Source organism: Acinonyx jubatus, chromosome D1, assembly GCF_027475565.1.
Source record: "Acinonyx jubatus isolate Ajub_Pintada_27869175 chromosome D1, VMU_Ajub_asm_v1.0, whole genome shotgun sequence".
Lineage (NCBI taxonomy): Eukaryota > Metazoa > Chordata > Mammalia > Carnivora > Felidae > Acinonyx > Acinonyx jubatus.
In genome coordinates this window covers 13,907,060-13,921,071 of record NC_069390.1, presented here as the reverse complement: position 1 = coordinate 13,921,071, position 14,012 = coordinate 13,907,060, and the positions used below count along the sequence as shown (strand labels likewise).

General features: G+C 35.7%; 1 protein-coding gene across 1 annotated transcript in view; it reads left to right on the top strand.

The window, feature by feature from the left end:
• Nucleotides 1–14,012, top strand: part of LOC106986173 (olfactory receptor 8K1) — a 56,192-nt gene that overhangs the window by 7,549 nt on the left and 34,631 nt on the right. The window lies entirely within an intron of this gene.

Below are 14,012 nucleotides of genomic sequence, written 5' to 3'. Positions count from 1 at the left end.
AGGAATCATAGGAAGCACAAATGTGTTCAACATATATTTGGAAGTTGTGTTCTAAGTGCCAATCACACTTCTATGTGTTGTAAATACGTTAGCATACAAATAGAAAAAATAGTTGCCTTCCTTGAGAGAGAGAGATGCATTATAAGTATAATAATTAGGTACAATTTATAGTATAGTGGAATTTGTCAAGACACCATATACCATAGGATATGGTATTCCATGCAGGTAAGATAGTGGGTATGCCATGCAGGAGTGAGGAAGAAGAGAAGGCACAAAAAGAGAGTTCAAATGATTCTTGTGTTGTTCTCAACCAATAGAATGAATCTCCCAGTGTGTGTGTTTGTGTTTGTGCTTATGTGTTTGTGTAAGCATATTCTTCTCCTTTAGCCTTTATACTCTTATGGCATGTGTTGAAATCAAACTTCAAGGCTTCAAGGAGGCTCAAAGTAGCACTATGATTGGAAGTCATCAGTCATGTGAATTCGCTCAAACACCCAGTACCACGTGGGGGATTTCGAGGTCCTGCTCTTCTCATCAGTTGCAGTTGTTTCCATAGATAAGCCCTAGTAAGTCTATTGACTCAACATACTTAGATATGTAGTAACTCACAACGTCAGTGCCGCATTTCATCTGTCTTAATCAGTCCATTTCTCTATACCAGTAGATATACAAATTAAGATCAATTTTCTTGATTATAGTTAAAAACACTCCACTATATACTTTAAAGATGCTAAGAGAGTAAATCTTAAATATTATCCATGCAAAAAACAAATGGTACTCATGTGACATGCTGGAGACTTCAGCCAATGTTAAATTTTAGTCATATTTCAGCACATAAGTGTATCAAATCAACACACTGTACATCTTAAACTTACACAATGTTATATGTCCTTTATACCTCAATAAAGCTGGAGAAAAGAAAGATAAATTTCTTGAGGTCTCCCAGAGAAGCTTCCAATTTTTTTTATTTTATGGTTTATTGGGGTCTTAATCTCTAAGTGCTGTGTTTGTCTAATGAGGTTGTTACACTTTCTTATCTCTGAAAAATAAAAATACTTATGGCTTAAAATTCATTTTCTAATTGGTTTTGTGTCTTTGCATAAGAAGCGTATTCTATCTTGAATTAGGTTTGTTGCCTTTTTCATGGGATAACTTTCTTTGGTATTGGTTCTTATAAGCTTGTAATATAGTTTTATTGGGATCCATTGTTTCACTGCATTGATTTGATGATCCCTAGCTAAGAAGCACAAAGAGATAATCCCATAATTTGGCCTATACTATATTTCTAGTGAAAGTTTAGTAAGGTATGAAACAACTTATATAGTATAGGTTACATCTTCTGGAAAACTTCCTCCTAACCATTCTGAATTTCCACCTTTTTGTTTACTTCTAGCATTTTTATCACTCATGGAAATTTACTTACATCACAGAGAGATTGGGCTGTTTTCTCTGTCCTCCATCATGGAATAAAATGTTCTATATAGTCAGTCAAATTTGAATCAAAATAACTCTTTGGAACAAAAAAACTCCACTATATGTATATCTTTATCTGAGGATACACTATAGAATTTATGTCATTATTTTTTTAATTTATTAAGAAGAAATATGCACTGATCATGAATTTTGGAATATAAATACTGGAAATATTTTGTTTCCTAGAGGCAAAAACTCATTATTGGTGGCTGCCAAGATTATGAAAATGCTTACACTGATATTTTTGGTTATATATTTCCCCATATTATCCTTAGTAAATGATTATAACTTTTGAAATAGAAGAAGGTAAAAGTCTCCAATACCTGAATTTGAAAACTATAAGCTAACTCTACATAACCTGCTATCCCACATCTAAAACAAATCTTGTACCTTTCATATTCCCTCAAATGATAAACCAGAAACAGAACAAAATACATTAAGATTTACAAATTTTAATAATATATTTTATTTTAAAAATTAGTCTATATTTTACTATTAAGTACACCTATAAATTATTTCAGGAAGTTTAATATTTTCCATAAAATGGAAAAATTAAAAAATCAATGCTTGGTACATAACTGAAATTTGCATATGATATTATGAAGAATGTTACAAATTTACATATTAATCAAAGATGATTCAGAAAGATTGACAAAATTTAGAATATAAAAGGTACAAAAAATTTAGAGACACTACGGGTGTCTTTAAAAAATCTGTTTTAGGTTAGGATATTAAGAATAGGTGTGTTATATATTTTCATATTTATGGACCCTAAGAAATACTGTATTAAAAAATTCAAGATGAAAGGAATCTCAATATGGAAATATTTATGAAAAATAACTGTCACCAGTCCAAAATCAAGCCCAGGAGTCGACTGGGAAACTCTACTAAATGTTAGGTAAAACAAATAACCAATTACCATACATTTTCTTCTAGAAAACTGAAGTGAAAGTCAATTTTCTTTGAGGAGTGCTTTCCCTTAATATTAAAAGCAAAAACATCATAAGGAAAGAAAACAACAGAACAATATAAGTTATGATTGCTTACGCAGTGGTTCCAAGAGCTCCAGCAAATGGAATCTAGCAGTAGGTAAAAACAATCATGTGCAGAATTAGGCTTACCCCAGAAATGTACAGATGATTTGACAGTCAAAAATAAAATCACCATATTAAAAATGAGAAGAGGAAAAAAAAGTTGGCATCTCAATAAATGCAGCAAAACATTTTAAAGTTTCAATATCCATTAAAAATACAAACTTTGACCATACTAGTATTAAATGGGGTTTTAACGTCTGTTAAAAATAAAAACTTTGGCCATGCTAGTGTTAAATGGGACTTCTTAAAACTGATAAGGAGCACTGATGAAAAACCTACATAAACCTACATATACATAAACCAGTATATCCCATATTAAAAGAATGAAATACATTTCCATAAGAACACAAACAAGACAAGGAGGACTCTTCTTTCTGATTCTGTTCAACATTGTGTCGGACTCCATGTTCAACACAACATGGCAAGGAAAAAATAAATACATAATAGAAAGTCTACAGATAGGAAAGAAGGAAGCAAAACTGTCTTTGTTTATTAGCAAATGACAGGATTGTGCAGGTAGAAATCTAATGGAGCCTACAGAAAAAAAGTAATGGAACTGAAAAGTGAATTTATTGTGGTTTCAAAAAAGAGGACCAGTATGCAAAATAATGGTTAATTTCTATAGACTACCCAGGAAAAAGTAGAAATGGAATTTCAAATACCTACTACGAACATATCAAAACTATAAAATACTTAAATATAAACATGAAAAAAATATTTGTACACATAATTAAGAATCATCCTTGAGCCGGGGCGCCTGGGTGGCGCAGTGGGTTAAGCGTCCGACTTCAGCCAGGTCACAATCTCGCGGTCCGTGAGTTCGAGCCCCGCGTCAGGCTCTGGGCTGATGGCTCAGAGCCTGGAGCTTGTTTCCGATTCTGTGTCTCCCTCTCTCTCTGCCCCTCCCCCGTTCATGCTCTGTTTCTCTCTGTCCCCCCAAAAATCAATAAACGTTGGAAAAAAAATTAAAAAAAAAAAAAGAATCATCCTTATAAGACACTAAAGAATATGTAAGTAAGTGAGAGAGAAGCTATGTTTATTTTCTGGAATATTCAATGTTGTTGAAAAAATTTATCAAATGTATCTATAGATTCAAGGCAACTCCCACAAAAACCCAAGCAGGCATTATTTTTTGGTAAGCACTGGGAAGCTGAAACTAAAATACAGAAAGAAATGCAAAGACCTAGAATAGCTGAATTAACTTAAAGAAAGAAACAGAGTTGTAATATAAACCCAAGCAGGCATTATTTTTTGGTAAGCACTGGGAAGCTGAAACTAAAATACAGAAAGAAATGCAAAGACCTAGAATAGCTGAATTAACTTAAAGAAAGAAACAGAGTTGTAATATAAACATTATGAAAAACACTAACTGATTGCAAGCCTCATTCCAAAGCTACAGTTGTCAAAAGGGTTTGGCACTAGTATAAAAATTGATGATTAGATCAATGGAACAAAACTGATAGACCAGAAAAGGACCCATGCATATGTGAACAACAAATTTTCCACAAGGTCAAAGAAAAAGGCCATTTGTTGAAGAAAGAACAGATCTTTCAACAAATGATAATGGACTAATTTTATATATACATATATATACATGTGTATACCTGTATATGTACATATCTACTATATATAGAGAGATATATAAAACATATTTTAAATATATATATAATATATGTATATATATACATCATATATATACATGCATATATATATAAACTATATATACACAAAATATTGAATGTTGACCCATAATTCATATAAAGATTCACCTAATATGGATCACAGATATAAATATAATACCTAAAATCTAAAAATTTCAGGAGAAAACATAGTAGAAAATATTCATAATTTTGGGTTGCCTGAAGATTTCTTAGATACAACACCCAAAGTAAAACCAACAAAATAGAATTTTGATACATTGTACAACATGAAAATGAAATCTTCTACTCTTCAAAAGATACTCTTAAGAGGGTGTTTATGTTCTGGAAGATAAGAGTTTCAAGTAACGTATTTCGTAAAAGACTCATTCCACAACATACACAGAGATCTCAAAACTCAATGGTAATAATAATAGACCTCCTGAATGGGCAAAACATTTGGAAAATACTTCACCAAATAGCACCTGGGTGGCTCAGTCGGTTAATCATCGGCTCAGGTCGTGATCTTGCAGTTTGTGACTTCGAGCTATGCAACAGGCTGTGTGCTGACAGCTCAGAGACTGGAGCCTGCTTCAGATTCTGTCTCCCTCTCTCTCTGCCCCTACCCCTCTCAGTCTCTTCTCTCTCTCAAAAATGAATAAACATCAACAAAAAATTTAAAACCTCAATGAGATAACAGTCTAGATCTATTAGAATACCAAGATGTTGGTGAGTATACAGAAAACTAGAATCTTTCATGCATTTTTGATGGAAAAGTAAAATAGTATCAATATTTGAAAATAGTTTCTTTTAAGCATCAGTGTCTTAAAACTTAAACATAAATTTAACACATTATTGAGACTTTCCACTCTCACGCTTTTTCTACAAGAGAAATGGCAACACATCTTATAAGACTTGTATCCAAATGTCCATAGCAACTGGAAGATTCAGAACATGTCACTTCCAAATGTGTTGCTTTGGCGTATTGATTACTTTGAGCTAAAGATGCAGAAAACACAGGTAGTGCAAGACAGGCACTCTGAACTTCCTTTTTCCCTCTGAAAGCAGAAAATGAAATTCCCATGTCAACGATGACCACCTTATACCAGAAGGAAAACCATTCTCATCACCAGAAATGGAGGCTCGAAGCCAGAAGAAACCTGTGCAGAGCTTGATAAAATAATTCCTACCTGTTTTTAGTCCCCCTAAATATTTTAATCTTCTACAATAGCGACTATTTTTTCCATTTATTTTATTATCGTTTTAATTTTTGGTATTTATTTACTTTTGAGAGGGCAAGACACACAGAGAGAGACATGAGCAGGGAGAGGCAGAGAGAGGTGGAGACAGAATCCGAAGCAGGCTCCAGGCTCTGAGCTGTCAGCAAAGAGCCTGATGCGGGGCTCGAACTCACAGGGCATGAGATCATGACCTGAGCTGAAGTCAGACACTCAGCCAACTGAGCCACCCAGACTCCTTGCCACTATGTTTTTTAATGTTTATTTATTTTGAGAGACAGAGAGAGAGAGAGAGAGAGAGAGAGAGAGAGAGAAGATCCCAAGCAGACTCCGCACTGTCAGTGTGCAGCCTCATGCCGGGCTCAAATCCACAAACCATTGATCATGAAACCAAGAGTCAGACCAACTGAGTCACCCAGGTACCTGCCCCTACAAATGCCACTCTTTGTTCAACTTAGTAGATAAATACTTGATCCTGCCAGTTCGCTGGGTTTTCATACTTCTTGTGAAGACTCCCACATACATGTAAAAATTTACTAAACAAAATCTGTATGCTTGTGTCCTATTATCTCTTGTGTCAGTTAGATCTCAGGCCAAGGTGGAAACGTTAAGGTGGTAAACGAGAAATTTTTCTTCCCCTTTAGTTTTTAAGTTTTATTTGCAATGGCCTCAAACTAGAAACAAGCCAAATGTCCATGAGAATGGACTGTAGGATATCCAAGCAAGTGAATGCCACTCTCAGTGAAGAGAAGGAGGGAAAGAAACCACAAGAGACTCTTAAAAATAGAGAACAAAGAATTGATGGTGGGGGGAGGGGGGGGCTGGAGATGGGCTAGATGAGGGATGGGAATTAAGGACAGCACTTGTTGTGATGAGTACTGGGTATTGTGTGTCAGAGATGAATCACTGAATTTGACTCCTGAAACCAATATTGCACTGTATGCTAACTAACATTTAAATTTTTTTTAAAAAGTAATAAATTACTGGTACATCCAAAAATGTGGATGATCTCAGAATACTTCTGCTGAGTAAAAGATGGCAAAACAAAAAGGCTAAATAATTTACAATTACGTTTACAAAAAAAATCTAAAAATGCAAAATCACCTATATTTACATAAAGCAGATCAAACAATTCCCAGAAAGTGCAAGAAAAACACATAGAATATTTACAACTTGGAAATCAAAACAACAACAAAAAAATGAAATGATCCTTACATGCAAATGATATGTTATCTAATGAAAAAAATCTCCACGAATCTGAAAAACAAAAGTTTAAAACAATTGTGAGTTCAGTAAGGTAACATGATATATGATTAATGAACAAATATTATATATAATATTATATATTATATAATATTATATATTATATAATATTATATATTATATAATACTATATATTACATACAATAAGTATTATAATTTACATATATTGCAAACTAAATAAAAAATAAAACATTCAAAATTCATCACGTATACTGAAATATGTAATTAGAAACAAGCAAATCATGTACAAGATCTATATGCAGAAAAGTACAAAGTAGTAATTAAAGAAATCAAAAAAAGATCTGAATAAACTAGAAGGCACATTGAGTTCAGAGATTAGAAGACTCAATACAGTAAAAATACCAATTCTTTACAAACCAATCTATAGATTTAATGTAAACTTAGCAAGATTTTTGTAGTAGCAACTTTATACTGAAATTTACATGACAGTTCAAGGACCTAGCGGAGATGAAACACATTTTAAAACGGAGCATAATGAGGGTCTTCTGCGTGGCTTAGTCAGTTAAGAAACTAACTCTTGATTTTGGCTCAGGTCATGATCTCATGGTTTGTGAGATAGAGCCCTGCGATGAGCTTTGCCCTGGCAGCATGGAGCCTGCTTAGGATTCTCTCTCCCTCCTTCTCACCCCTCTCGCTTTTTCTGAAAATAAGTAAACATTTAAAAAATAACAATAAAATAAAATGAAATGTAGCATAGTGAGAAAGAAAACAATCCACTCCATGTAGAGATTTACTACACAGACACAATAATCAAGTCTGTGTGACTTTGGTGGAGATACCACTACATAAATGAATCTCACATAAATGGACAGAACTAGACCTCTATTCTGTCAACTAAACAGTTCAACTAAAATTTTATAAAGATGCAAAAGTTCAGCTAAAATTTTATAAAGATACAAAGGTTGTTCAAAAGAAGTGAATAGCCTTAAAAAAATAGTGGTGCTGTATTTGGGAATACAGAGGCAAAAAATAAACAAATAATGTTAACTTAAACCTTATACAAAAATTTAACAACAAAATGAATAGCAAGTTAAATGGAAAATGACAAACTATAAAACGTTTAGATAAAAACGTAGGGGAAAACCTGTGTTCGGGACCTCAGGCCAGTGAAGAGCTTATAGACATGACATCAAAAGCATAAACTATAAAGACAGTAAAGCCTTGGCTTGCAAGCATAATTCTTTCTGGAAACATGCTTATATTCCAAAGCACTTGTATATCAAAGTGAATTTCCCCATAAGAAATAATGGAAACTCAGATGACTCATTCCAGAACCCAAAAATATTCATATAAAAATGATTACCATACTGTAACATAATACAAAATAATAAAATACAAAATGTAAAGAAAAATAAACAAATTAACCTGTACTTACTTTTGAAAACCTTTGTGGCTGGTGTGAGGGAGACAAGGGAGGGGAAGGTTATTGTGCAGGATGACATTTCCTATCACTGATGGAATCCTTGCTGTCTATTGGCCCAATGGAATCTTTTTCTTTCTGTGCAACTTTAACAATGAACCTATGCAATGACACTTGCTTTTGCCTCCTTTTGAGGATTTCACAGAAATATGGCATTGCCCTGTCATTAAACACATCCATCGCTTGCACTGCTACAGCCTCATTCAGGTGGTGCTTTTCTACAAAATTTTGAAGCCTTTCCCACATTTTACAAGTCTCCCTAATCTCATTAGAAGCAAGGGATTCCTCCGCCTTTTTCTCCTCCTCCTCTGCAGACGAGATCTCCTCTGTAACCTCTTCTGGTTGCTCCCAGTGCAGATCCATCAGTTCGTCGGTGGTCAGCTCCTGGCCATGTTCCTCCACCAGCTCCTGAATATCGTCCTCATTCACCTCCAGTCCCCTGGTCTTCTCCAAGGACACAATTTCACTGGCAACAGGTGGCTCTTATCCATGAGCAAGACCCCTCTAAGACATGTCCGTGAACATAATCAGGCCAGTTTTCTCCAAGTAGAACTGAGGGTTCTTGGTGGCCCCATCCCAGGCTTTTTCGATGATCTTGAGGCAGTTTGCAATGTGGAAATGATTTTTCCAAAACTCTCAGAGGGTGAGGTTTGTTCCTCGGGTCGCCTCAAAGCACTGCTGAAATAGTGCTTTGGTATAAAGCTTTTTAAAGTTCAAAATGACCTGCTGATCCATGGGCTGGAGGATTGGAGTGGGGTTGGGAGGAAGGAACTAGACATTAATGAATCGAATTCCTCCAGGAAGACATCATCCAAGTCTGGAGAATGAGCAGGAGCATTATCCATAACCAGCAAGGCTTTGAGTAACAGATTCTTTTCTAAAAGGTATTTCTTCCCTGAAGGACTGAAGACCTCATTGATCCACTCAGCAAACAAGATGGCAATGACCCAAGCCTTGCTGTTGGACCTCCACATCACTTTTGACTGGCTCTTCTGCACCTGCATTTCTTGAATGCACCTGCACCTGCACCTGCATTTCTTGAAGCTTCATGGATTCTCAGAATGATACATGAGTCGGGGGTTGACTTTGAAATCCCTGCTTGCCTTAGCACAGAGCAAGAGGGTGAGATGGTCTTCCATGGGCTTGTGACCAGGCACTGTATTTTCTTCTTCTGTAAGGTCAGTCCTCTTTGGCATCTTTTTCCAAAAAAGTCCCATCTCATTGCAGTTAAAAACTTCCCCCAGCAGGTAACACTCAGAAACTATGAACCTGTGGAATTCAGTAGCAAACACCTAGGCTTCCTCAGCATCTGAACTGACAGCCTGTCCATGCTTCACAACAATATGGATGCCACCTCTCTAAAATTACCAAACCATCCCCTGCTTGCCTTGAAGTCTTCTTTGTTTTCAGTTGATGTGCGTGGCAGTTTACTCATGAGGTTGGTGTACAAGGCCTTTGCCTTCCTGCAGATAAAGTTCTCAGTCATAGTATCACTTGCCAGTTGCTTCTTGTTCATCCAAACCAGGAGCGACTTTTCTACATCTTCCAGAACTCATCGACATTGCTTTAATATTCTCATGACTCCTTTTGTGGCATCTAGCCCCCTTATTTCTTCTTTCTTCTTTCTTCTTTAATATTGTGCAAGTGGTCAACATAGACTTCTTATAAAATCTTGTAATTTCAGCCACTCACATACCTCATTTGTACTTCTCCATGATTTTCTTCTTAACTTCCACCTTGATCTTCTCCTTCTTCTCACCACCTTTCTTTCCAACTTTTTCTGCATGGGGACTATTGTATACTCTTGCACAATTATTGACTACAGTACAGTATTAATAAACTCTTGTCATATACTGTATCTAATATAACTGTCAACAAGGCAGCAGAGAAAAGGGTCTGCAGTCAGCCTGACCTAGAAGGAAGCAAAGCATTCCTAAGCTCACGCTTGTACGGAAAAGCAAAGAACTTCCCATAGGGTCTTTGAAGTGAGAATAAATGCACTAGAGCCAGTTGTGGGCACCTTCCAATGTTCTGAAAAATCACCAATGTTCTGCCAAACACCACGGCCTGAGATTGAACATCCAAGCATGGAAGGCGATCACCCACAATCCTATAGCAAGAGATAAAGATAGAGAGAGAGAGAGAGAGAGAGAGAGAGAGAGAGAGAGACAGGAACCATTGGCTCAATTGTGATCATGTGATGTGTGGCATCACGTACTACTTGTTATGCAAGACATCACTCATTTATCAAGTTAATATTTATTTAAAATGTTTGCTCTTCTTGGAGAACACTCGCAGAACAGGTTACTTGAAATCCAAGGTTTTACTGTACTGGTAAACTGGACTTGATCCAAATTAAAACAACCTATAAATCTCTCTCTTGGATACCCATCCCAAGGGAATGAAAATCTGTGTTCACATAATCACGTTTAAGTGAACATTTACAGATGTTTTACTCTTAATAGTTGAAAACTGGAAAGAACTCAAATGCCTTTCAGTGAATGAATGATTAAATTAATCAATACTGTGCAATACTGCTCAGTAACAAGAAAGGAACAAATGATTTATATACACAAAATACAAGTGAATCTCAAGAGAATTCTGGTGAGTTAAAAAATTCAATCTAAAAAGATTAAAAATGGTAGGGGCACCTGGGGGTCTCAGTTTGTTGAGCATCCAACTTTGGCTCAGGTCATGATCTCACGGTTGGTGGGTTCGAGCACTGCCTCCAGCTTGCTGCTGTCAGCTCAGAGCCTGCCTTGAATCCTCTGCCCCCTCTTTTTCTGCCCCCCCCTCACATATTCTCTCTCTCTCTCTCTCTCTCTCTCTCTCAAAAAATGAATGAACATTTTTTTACAAAATTACAAATGGATTTTTTTTTTTATTTTAGAGAAGGAGCATGAGAGTGTGCATGAGTGGGAGAGGGGCAGAGGGAGAGAATCTTAAAGCAGACTTCACGCCCAGGGCAGAGCCCCAGGCAGGGCTCCCTCCCATGACCCAAAGATCATGACCTGAGCCAGAATCAAGAATGGAACCCTTAACAGATTGAGACCCTCAGGCACCCCACGAATGGTATATTATTTATAAAACATTTTTATAAAAGATAAAAATATAATGATGGAAAAGAGATCATTGGTTACCAGGAATTAGTAACAGTGGCAGAAGTGGAGGTGGGAGGTGTCACTATAAGGGGACAGCTGAATGGAATTTTGTGGCAAGGGAATAGATCTATTTAAGGTTGAGGGTTAACAGAATGGAATCACTGAAATGGTGCAGTATGCAGTAAAAGGAAAAAAAGCAAAAATACAAGAGAACGATGAACAGACAGTTGGAAATTTGCAATAAAGTGAGGAATAACAGTAACTAATTTCTCTCCCTTTGGGAAAAGTAAAAACAATAAGAGCCACCAATCAAAGAAGCAGCATCTCATATTTGCATAATGTATTCTTTTGATTCCCTAAAAACTTAAAAATAAGGTCATAGGACGGTGTGTAAACACTTCTATGCTGCGCTATTCATTTCAAGAGACCATTGTGAAAATGCAGATTCCTGTTGGGATGCCCTATAGATATATTTTAATCAAGAGTCCCATGCATACAAATGGAAAGGTAACCAAGAGTAAAAAAATGGAAGGAAGGAAGGGAGGAAGGAAGGAAGGAAGGAAGGAAGGAAGGAAGGAAGGAAGGAAGGAGGGAGAGAGGAAGGAAGGAATTCAGAAAGGACGTCAAAAAGAAAGAAAAGAGAGAGAGAGAGAAGAGACAATAAATACACATTTTCTCTGATAATTAAAGGACAACCTCCAGACATTTTGTTATGCTCACAAATACTTTTGGGATAATCTCCTCAGGGAGAGTCTCAAAAGCTGGAAAAAAAAGCCATAAATTGCTCTCAATATGCCATGTAAGAAACACAGGAGGGAGTCAAGACAGAGGCTTCATTCCAGGTAAAATGATAGAAGATTTCATGGAGTATCTTATGTTACCAACACCAACAATGATCAAGTGACATAGGAAAAGTTCGGCTTTAATTCAATAGCAAAGCTGTAGCAACAAGTTGCCATTTATGTTTTAGTATTTTTTGTTTGGTTGGGGGGATTTTGTTTTGTTCTGTTTTCATTTTTGCTTTTATTACTCCATAATGCCTAAGCAGGAATAGGATGCCTACCCTTTTCTCTTCCTACTGTGCGAGTATTTTTACCTGGATCGACAAACTATTCATGGAAACATCAAGCTATTGCTTACAAAATATTCATTTTACAGAATTAATTATATCTCCAATGCAGACCGAAACAGAGATCAAGTGAAGCGTAACTAAAGATACTCGTTTTTAAAACTTGGCAAAATTAAGAGGCCGCAGGTGCTCCATCTTTCGTTTTGAGGTCCTTCCAAGCTCTTAGTTATTTAGTGACCCCAGGCTCTTTTCTGTGACCCTTTCCATATAACTTAAGATTTAGTGATTATTTAAATAAAAATATAAATATGATTCTTTCCAGATCTCTTGATGAGACAGGAAAGGGAGAGAGGGTATTCTACCTCACGCTGACATGTGAAAAGCATTGTTTGGAGACTTGCAGACTTTCAGGTACCCCGTTTTATGGCAATGATACAGTGTTCAGCATGTGCTTCAATGTGAGTGGAATTTAATGGGAAGCAGATATAATTATCTCAAAGAATACAGTTTTTAAAAAAATAACAATTGGTATTCAACAAAAATGTTACACTGTGAACAATTTGGTCCTTTCCCTAGAACTCAAAAACTTAGAGAAAAACAAAACAAAATGAAACAAAACGTGTTGATCTTTCCTTACCTTAGAGAAAACTTGGAACATACCACGTATGCTTTTTCTTAGTCTTTCATATTTTTAAAACGAAACAAAACAAACAAAAGTTAAGATTGATACCACGCCTTATTGAATTTGCAGAAGATATTTTTCTAAAATTACTATCGACTGATACATGCTTCCGTCTTTATGATGGAAGAAAGGTGTGTGCATCAAGGCAAGGCAGGTTATCAGGATGTCACAATATTAGCAGCAATATTTTAAATGAGTTAAGCGCAAATTTTATGTACCCACTTTTTATCTAATGTTTTATTTACACTTGTATGTTTTTATTTTCGTATAGATCAGAGACTGCTGTAAGTATGTAATGTAACTACATTATAATGTATCGATTATGTCACAATGTATGTTTCATTATATCTAGTATCATTTCTATTTTTTTTTCTTAAGGAAGTATTCATACTGGCAATATTTTAAATTTAATACTTCTCTTACCTTAATCTGCCATCCCCTTCTTACTGTTATATTCCTAATCTGTATATTGTTAGGGATATTTAGTTACATTTTTATTTGGTTAAAACGTATATCTGTGTTTTGTGTTATATTATAGTTTGGAGAAGTCCCTGTGGCCTTAAGGTCTAGAAGAACTTAAAGGAATATCAAAGAATCCATGTATATCTCATCTTTAGTGCATTTAATTCACTTCCATGGGAACTTTAAACAGTTTTTTAAAGTACAGTGTCTCTTTATCCAAAGGGAGGTTTTTTTTATGAATCTTTATTATATGAAAACAATGCCCACGGCTGCTCATTCTCCCAATGGGCCCAGATTTCCTCATCTCTTTGGGTTCTCGCATGATGAAGTGTATTTGATTTGTCACATGCATGTTAGTACATGACTATAATTGACATGAAAATGTTCCTTGGGGAAGATTACTTTTTTTAAGAAAATTTATATCAAAAGAAACTTATTTTTATATTTTGTCAAAACAGTTAAGGAAATTAGAAGACAAGTAATTAAAAGAATAGCACCTTGACTGTCCAATATAGTTACGGAGAAAGGGCTCAGGGTAGGGCCTGCATTAAG